At 38.4% G+C, this 9,575-nt stretch overlaps 1 protein-coding gene across 1 annotated transcript in view; it reads left to right on the top strand.

The window, feature by feature from the left end:
* The first annotated feature begins 2,985 nt into the window (after window positions 1-2,985).
* Window positions 2,986-9,575, top strand: part of LOC149791738 (deoxynucleoside triphosphate triphosphohydrolase SAMHD1-like) — a 103,085-nt gene continuing 96,495 nt past the window's right edge. Inside the window, exon 1 of the mRNA XM_089970240.1 lies at window positions 2,986-3,118. The gene's annotated coding sequence lies outside the window, so the exon portion shown is untranslated. The remainder of the gene's footprint in view (window positions 3,119-9,575) is intronic.

Raw genomic sequence — 9,575 nt, 5'->3', positions numbered from 1 at the left:
ATATATATATATATATATATATATATATATATATATATGTCATTGTTCTTTGAACGTTTTTTTTCTCAATGTCATCCATATCAACATTCTGTTCTTTTACTTAAATTGTGTCTAAATATGGTATTTAAAATGCAGAGGAAACATTCAGTGACGTCATCAATTTGACCTCTATTCGATATGGATATATATCCGGTTGTAAAGTAGACATTTTTATACACAAGCTGATAAGCGACTTTGGAGTGTACAGTTTTACGTCCGATCTGTATGTCTTGCTGCACAATTAATGTTCAGCTGTTTCGAACTTTTCAAACAATTATCTTCCTCATCTACGATTCAATCTCATTGAAAGATATAGGTTACCGTAACCCTAAATTGTATATCTTTGACATTTCTCTCAAATAAACCTGTCATTTTATTATAACTCTTTTTTCGAATTTATTGAGTCATCAGTGTAAAAGGGAATTGTAATTGTTCTTCTTACTTGTTGTGTTATTTCTGTTACAGGTAAAAAGGTGTTCGAAAACAAAATCAGTAAATATATGTATATAACATATAAGATATCTACTAACATTCTACGATATACAAACATTATGTTAACATATTGCTGAGGGGCTCCGAGTGGCCGAGTGGTCTAAAGCGCCCTCCGTTACGGATCACTGATATCTCACCTCTGTATGCGTGGGTTCGAGTCTCGGATTCAGCCACTGTGGGTATGTGAGAAAGCTTGCCAGTAGCTTCTCGCGGGTCGGTGGTTCTTTCCGGGGTTTTCCTGGGTTCTTCCTCCACCATTAATACTGGCCGCCATGTATAGCCTATCGTGTGCTGAAAAATATCGTTAAACCCAACAACAACAACTACAAATTGCTAATGTTATTATGGCCTTACTGTTGATGAAATTGTAGTGCATGCAATGCGTCATCATACACACTTTGAGTTCTCTGTTCGTTATTTCTCTATATAAAAAAAATAATTTATTATATAGCTCTGACTCCTTCCTTGTTTTTATACCTACACATATCATCTCTTTGTTCCGCCACAATCATTGAGAAAGATGCAATGAGCGGTTATAATACTAGCCCACCATTTCCATCAAGCAATATTTTACATTGTTTTCTGATCTTCTACGCATGAGCATAACATTATTGCGTTTGTATCTGCATTTTTCATGTCTTTGAAACTTGTTTTTACCCATTTAAGGATAAATGACAATGATTTCTCTCTCCTCAAACCAATTATACTTCCGAATAGGTGGCTCAAGAGCATCTTTAAGACGTTGTGCCAATTTCGCAAGAAAACAGATGAAAATAAAGATATGTGGCCAACAGTGTGTGCCATTGAGATGAGAGGCGCGATGGGGTGGGTGCAAAAACCAAACTAGGAGATCAAAACTCTATCAAGCTTAACTATAGCTCTACAGAAGCAATAAGCTTCGCACAAACATATATAGACCAAACATGGCAAGATTTTTGGAACTCCTCCACAAAAGGGAAAAATCACCATGAAACCCAAAAACACGTAGATAGGAACATACAGCTACCTAAGGGTACCTATTTAGAACAGAAAACCATAAACAGGATAATAACTGGACAAACTAAACTAGCAAGCAGTTTTGGAAGGTTTATAGGACCCAAACCAGCAACCATTAACTGCTTTAACTGCCACACCACCGAAGATCTACACCACGTAATCAATATATGCCCAAAATATCAACCCGCTCGGAAAATATTTATCAAAAACCAAAAAGAGATTGGATTACCACACACATACCCAGAGTTACTTATGGACTCTAATAAAAATAAACAGTCAGCATATAAAAATATAAATCAATTCATAGACTCAGCAGGACTTAGGAACAAAATATAATTACTATCCCCACAAAACCAAAAGACCCAGTAACTAGCTAAATAAATGTAGAAGCCACCACATAAAAAACCATAACATATCATTCAATTTTATAAAAGTATTAATACATAATTCATTTACGAAGCACCTATAAAAAACTAAGGAAACCGCAAAATCGGATGTCCTAGATGTCCTTAACGAACCGAGTAATCAGCTAGGATTCCTGTCCTAGATGTCCTTAACGAACCGTGTAATCGTCTAGGACTCCGGTCTCTTGCTAAATAAAGTATAAATAACATTCAATCTCTAAAAACATCAATTAATAAATAACTTAAAGAGGTAATATCTAAAAACTTATAAATAACATAACGTAGGAAACACACCCTAAACACCTCGACTAGTAATACCATAATAACCTTGAAAATCTCTCTTCATACATGATATCTACTAAGAACCTCTATAAACAGCATAGAACATCCCCCCTCCTTTTAGAACATTTTGAAGAAGAAAAAAAAAAATCTCGTAAAAAAAGAAAATCTCGAAAAAAAAAAGGCAAATGCAACAAGAAACCAGCGATGTAAAGCAAGCGGGACCGTTCCCGAGCTCTCCTTCCCACTAATGACAGCCAACCATTCAACTGTAGGGACCTTTATGGACCCACAGACTGAGGCCAAACTATCAGGGTTCCTTGAATCCATAAAAGCCTGGGGGAGGTGGCACCATCCCCTTCCCCAGGAACAACTAGCAGGCTGCGGTGCAGTCAGAAAACAGTGGCACATGCACAATTGTGCGAACGCTACTATAATTAAACTCAACAACAACAACAATGGGGTGGGGGAACGATTATTATATTCAAACTGTCGGCGTATCTCACAAACATGCTTATATAGTCATAAGTCCAATTCGAAATAATATTTATTATAAAATACCACTTCGTTTTGCAAACGAGAGCCGCTTGCTTCTGTAGCAGACGCCAATACAAAGTCTCTTGGCAGCGCTACATGATTTGCACATATTTAAATTTCGATCGGGAACGTATATTAAGTATGCCTATTGATTTTCAGATGCACTGGATTTAGCTTGATTAAAGACATCTGTACTACTCACTTGTAGTGCTCTTTGCTGAACAGCTGCAAAATAACACAAACCCTGACAATATAGTAGTATAAATTGGATATGAAACCAGTCAAAGGCCTTCTCGAATCTACCAAGTCTTGTATCAGGGCACCAAGCTACGTTAGACCATTGTATCTACAACACAAAAACAGGAGTAAATGTAAGTACTTGATTTACTCTGTATGATTGTTTGCTGTAATTAATCACAAATATAAGACAATATAAAAATGAAGAAGTAAGGTTAGACTGCGCTACTGATTACGGTGCATCTTAAGTGAACGCTTGCAGTGTGTGTGGGGGTAGTGGTTGGGGTGGTGTGTGTTTGTGTGTGTGTGTGTGTGTGTACCAATATATAGAGATGCTGCTTTGCTTTAAATATGCCTATATGTGATTTTGCCATTTATGTAGATTTTACATCTTCTTGACTTTATTACTCTACTTTAATGTCTGATAGCGAGGGTGAATTTGTGCTGTCAGCTGTTATTGTGTGTGTGTGTGTTTGTGTACCTGTGTATGTGACATGTACATTGAGCGAGTGGTACGTCATAGCGGAATTGATTATGGCATGTAGCCACTATTTCATTTGTAACTCTTTTGTTCATATCTTTGAAACATGAGTCCATTGTATATATATATATATATATATATATATATATATATATATATATATATATATATATATATATATATTTTCTGGCGATCTAAGAAGAATACATTAGTTGAGACCAGAGAACAAGTAATTAGATTTATGGACACAGGCGAGTATCAAATCGCCATACTGCCATGTTCGGTAATGTCTTTTCGAGGGAGAATTCTGTTCCTAATTAAGCATTTGTTTATACAGCAGCCAGACGGACTATTAGGGACACGGTCAACTTTGACTTCATGGAAAAACTGTCACAACTGAAAAATCGCAGAAACTCTGTTACTCAAACTACCAGGTCAAGCTGACCCCGACTTTGGCGTCTCTGAAAAAAGGCGGCATAGATATTTTATTCTGATTGGTTTCGCTAAATAAAGGGCGTGTTCCCACACTAAATTTATTAGGTTTTAATATCGCCACATCAAAACTTTTAATCAGTCTAAGCTTTTACTGGAAGAGGAAACACCAGAGAAGGACTCCGGGAGGAATTTGCAAGAAATTCCCTCGTAAAAAAAATGTTGTCCAAAGGGGAATGTCGTCGAAAGAAACCGACGAACTAATTTGGAGATTAGAGAGAGGAACGTTGAAAGCAAAGGGAGAAAATAGCTCCTGAGACGTATAATCCTGTGACGCAATCCTGCGACGTATCAATTCTGAGACGTATATTGAGAAGTATAGAGAGAAGTGTAGTGAGACGTACAATCCTGTGACGTAATACTGCGACGTATCAATTCCGAGACCTATTCTGAGTGTATCCTGAGACGTATTGTGAAAAGTAACATCCTGAGATCCAGGGGTCTGAACAGCTACAGTGGAAGTAGAATGAACCGAAGAAACAGGTTATGCAATCGTACAAGACGTTGACTTCGATTGTTTCACTCGATCCTATGATGAATTAAATCGATCAGTAAACATATCGGCTACTTTATTTAAATATATTTGTGTGTTATTTTCTTTACTGTAATTCGGTGGAAATTTTATTTCTAAAAGCAGAGTATATTCCTGATGGAATGAATCCTTACAGTGTACTATGTATTTGATTAAATTATTTGTTTACATGTACGGGGGCTCGTGTTGGTTTGTTCTATATATATCTGCTCAGATCTCGATCTATTTCACCTATAAGTTTCACCACTTAAATTTATATTTACTCGAACCGGGCAATAACATCGAGGGCGGTCAACCTCTAGATAACGAAAACCAAATTAAGCGGGATACACACTAGCAACCCCTTACAAGTGGGAGCCTTCGTCGGGGATCAGAACATTTTCATTCGAGTAAAAGAGTCTGAGCAAATAAAGAACAAAATCATTATCTAGATAGTAATAATTTCATTATTACTATAAGAAATAAGGATCAGAGTGAATCGAGTGATTGCCTGCTATTTTGTTTATATATATATTGTGCATGCGAATTTCTGGCCATTTCTTTTCATATTGCGATGAATATATTATAAGAATTGAGAGACATACCTTTGCTGTCAAGTCGTATTCTAAATTTGTGGAGTAAAGTGGAAACTTACCTTTGTATTCTCTTGTGAGATATAAATTACGCCTTGTTAGTGGGTAAGCGCTGCACTAATTTGGGGAGGCATTCCAGCTGCCCGTTTATTTATTGATTGATTGGTCCCGGGACCGTCTGGTTAAATTGAGTCAGGCCATACTAGGGATACGATAAATACGTGAGGGGCTGTTTTCAAATAGGGCAGTAGAACCTTGAGTATCGCTAAAGGGCTTAATTATTGTGTCACCTTACAAGTAGACCAGGATGGCGACAGATAAACAATTAGTTAGGGAATTTAAATCAATAGGTAAGGAAGAATTAGGATATGAAGGAATCCAGTTTGCCGAATTTGTTGAACGAAGAGTTAGAGAACACAAGGAGCAAATAGACGCGGAACGAGAAAAAAGACAGACAAGCAGCTGAGCGTGAACGAGAGAAAGACAGACAAGAAGCTGAGCGAGAGCTCGAACTAGCCATATTGCAGGCCGAAGATAAATCTAGAGAACGCGAACATATGTTAGCCATGGAGAGACTGAGAATCGAAGCAGAGTCCAGGACGGGTGAAGATCTGAACGAACGTTCAGGGCCCTCAAGTAGACGATCTGAAGACAGACGACTAATATAGATCACCATGTCCGTGTTCAATGACAAGGACGAAATCATTGACAACTTTTTGACACAGTTCGAAAAGTTGGCCCTGGTTCATCAGCTACCCAAGACCAGTGGGCCATCAATGTTTCGGCATTCTTGCAGGGAGCCGCGAAAGACGTCTACCATAATATGACACCAGACGAAGTAGACGACTACGACGTTCTGAAGAAAGCGCTAGTACGGCACTTTGAGCTGTCGGCAGAAACGTTTCGGAAACTCTTTAGAGAATCGTCGAAAGAAGCTACCGAAACGCACGCGCAATTCCATAGCCGAGTACGCGCAATTTTTGATAAATTGATGAAAATGTCTGGCACAGCGCTAACGTATGAAGGCATACGCGAATAAATTTTGAAAGAGCACGTCTTAAGTACGTACAGGAAGGACTTAATACTGTTCTTAGCGGAGCGTGAGTTCTCGACCTTGGATGATATAAGCGTGATGACCTAGCGCTATGAAAGCGTGCACTCGCATCCAGCCACCTGGGGTGGCACCTAAGACCTCCCATCGCCCGGTGCCACTAGGAACCACCCCACTGGTTGACGAACCTATCTCGAGGGTGGCGACGGACCTGGTAGGTCCGATAAAGCCGGAGGCAGAAAGCGGTAATCGTTATATATTAACGATAGTAGATTACGCCACTCGGTACCCCAAGGCAGTGGCCTTGATGAACACTGACTCAGTCACGGTGGCTGAGGCCTTGTTATAAGATTGGTCGAGAGTTGATGTCCCTGAGGAGATACTCACTGACCAGGGGACGCAGTTCGTGAGTCAGGTGATGGAAGAGGTAAATAGATTACTCTCTATTAGACACCTGATGACTACCCCGTATCACCTGCAGAAGAAGCTATGTGAAGGTCGACCCAAGGATTGGGATCGATACCATTCCGCAATACTGTTTGCATATCGAGAAGTACCACAGGCATGTTTGGGCTTTTCACCTTTTGAATTAGTATAAAGGGAGGACAGTCAGGGGACCCATGGCTGTGCTAAAACAATTATGGACGGATGAGAAAGCATCCGAGGAAGTGCGAACAACATACCAATATGTTGTTGATCTCCACAACAAGCTTGAAGAGGTTTCTAAATTGGCTCAGGAGAATCTCTGTGACACAAGGGGGCGTCAAGCCAAATATTACAACAAAAGGACTAAGGAACATCACTTCGAGGTGGGTGACAAGGTGTTGTTATTGCTACCGTTAGAGCACAACAAACTCTAAGTATCATGGAGGGGACCATTTGTAGTAACGGAGAAAAAGAGTGGACAGAACTACCGTATCCGGGTAGGAGACAAGGAGAAGCTGTACCACGTAAATCTTCTGAAACGTTACTGTGAAAGAGAAACACCCACATATTTAGTGGTTGCTACGGTTGTAACGGAAGAAGTTGACGACAACGGAGGAGAGGCGGGAGTACTCCCTAGTTGTCCTTTGACGAGGGAAGAAACCTACGTCGACGTTGTGCTTGACGAGACGTTAGCGTCAGAGCAACGTAAGGAAGTGGAGTCGTTACTCCAAGATTATTCAAGCGTCTTGACAGAACGACCTGGCTGGTTGGAGGAGTTCACTCTGAAATTACTGGATGAGAAACCAGTGATGTTGAAACCATACCCGCTACCATATGCAAAATTAGAAACTATCGGAAATGAAATTCAAGCCATGATAGACTTGGGAGTTATAGAACCAACTGAGTCGGCGAATAGCTCTCCTGTTGTGATGGTACAGAAGAAAGACGGTACACAGATTTTGCGTCGATTACAGGAAGTTGAACAGGATCACGAAATTCCAAGTGGAACTTTTACCTGACCCTGAGTCCATATTTGCCGGGGTGACCAATGCGAAGTATTTTTGGAAAATCGATATGTGCAAGGGATACTGGCAAATATCGGTTCGAAGTGAAGACAGAGCAAAACTCGCCTTCGCGACTCCAGATGGGACCTACCAGTGGGTCGAGAATGCGCCGAGTGTCTTCACACGTATGATGCGAAAATTACTTGAACCATTAAGAGTTACCGGAGTTTTTAACTTCATGGACGATTTACTTATTTAAGTAATCCCTTATATATATATATATATATATATATATATATATATATATATATATATATATATATATATATATATATATATATATATACGTAATTTATTGCTCCTGTATGGTTCAATGATGTCTCTATAACATCTATAACATGTACGAAATGTATCGCACTCGATATCCTGCAGTCCTTTAGCCAGATGTAATCGAAATTTAAACAAGGCCACGTTATTCAGACGTTTAAGCGGTTGAGTAAAATCCATAAGAAGCAGCATTAGCTAAATGTAAAGTTACTTTCTGTCCTTTGTCATAATAATGAAAACATAAATATGAAGGAGCACTCTGACGTTGTTTGTTTACAGTCGAAATCAGGCATACAATACTCGTGCCTGCAAATAAATGACTGCATAAAGGTCCCCACCCCCACCCCACCCTACCCCCACCCTTTCGTGCCATTACATGGGTGGGACGAAACATGGTGGATGTATCTCATCACTGATAAACAAAGCTTAAGATCAGTACCGGATGTAACTACGAAATAAGAAGGAACAACCCACGTGATGTCCGAATTAATTGACGAAACGGGGATCTTTCTCGATATTCCAGCAGGTTAAAATACCACAGATATTTAATCATTTAGAAACGTTATCTTGACTAAAGCCAACATATACTGTGTTTCAGCCCCATTTCTGAACTGATATAAGAGCTCATATGAACGCATGACATTGATCATGATTAGTATGTACTTCCAGAGGTATCACTATTAGCCATAATAACCCTCATCGATATAGAAATCTCTTCTGTAGGAAAAGCTCTTCATAAATTATGCTTATTATACTGTAAATCATGCTTATTATAATGTAGAACGTCTGACATTACTTCCGGTTCAGCACGTCGATAATCCTGTAACATGCTTTGTGTGCTATTTACTCTAGATATGAATAACACTAATGTGTTGAAACTAAAAATATTATAAGACTGAATAGAAGAAAATCTCCCACTAAAATTATATTTCGTAACATTTGTTTGAGATAGGTTGATATTAATCCTGCAGATCTTGTTGTATGTTTCTTTATACTTTTATTTATTTATCATCTTATCTTCTTGTCTTTTTTATTATTAATCAATGAATTTACTAATGTCTGTCTTACTATTAATTTCTGTTCTTTTTCATTCCTTTCTTTCTTTCTTTAAATATCATTTTTTTTAAATTCAGCGTTCATCTGAAAATTTCAGAAGAACTTCAGGCTTAAATTTAAACAATGATCATCAGAGGTTTGAATTACATACATATATTTCATTTTTACACACATATATTTCATTTTTACACCGATATATTTAAGTTTTACATACATTGTTTGACCCAATTAAGGACAGGCATTTGGACCAAGAAGGTACGTAATTTATATAACGGAAGTTTTTTTAGTTTTTTTTTACTACATTTTGCTTATGGTACGAAAAGGGTGGGGACGTAAAAGGATGGTATAGTCTCGGTGGAAAGCGTTATATCTAATACAAAGCGTGCGTGTCTGTTATAGAGAGCCATGAGTAATATGACAGAAAACTGTTGTTTTGTTCATACTGTCGGATCATATAACAAGCATACTTATATAATCTAAGTCGAATTCATATCTAACGTTTACTGTGAAACACTACTGCTTCTTGCAAATGTAAGACGCGTGTGTTTATAACTAACTCTTATACAAAGTATCATCAAAAACGCACATTTAAATTTCCATTCTCTGCGTGCATGCCGTGGCTGACTGATAATCAATAAACTACAGACATA

The sequence above is a fragment of the Sinohyriopsis cumingii genome, chromosome 9, assembly GCF_028554795.1.
Source record: "Sinohyriopsis cumingii isolate HCF-2022 chromosome 9, ASM2855479v2, whole genome shotgun sequence".
NCBI lineage: Eukaryota > Metazoa > Mollusca > Bivalvia > Unionida > Unionidae > Sinohyriopsis > Sinohyriopsis cumingii.
The sequence above is the reverse complement of the archived record's forward strand: the minus strand, read 5'-3'. Positions and strand labels throughout refer to the sequence as shown.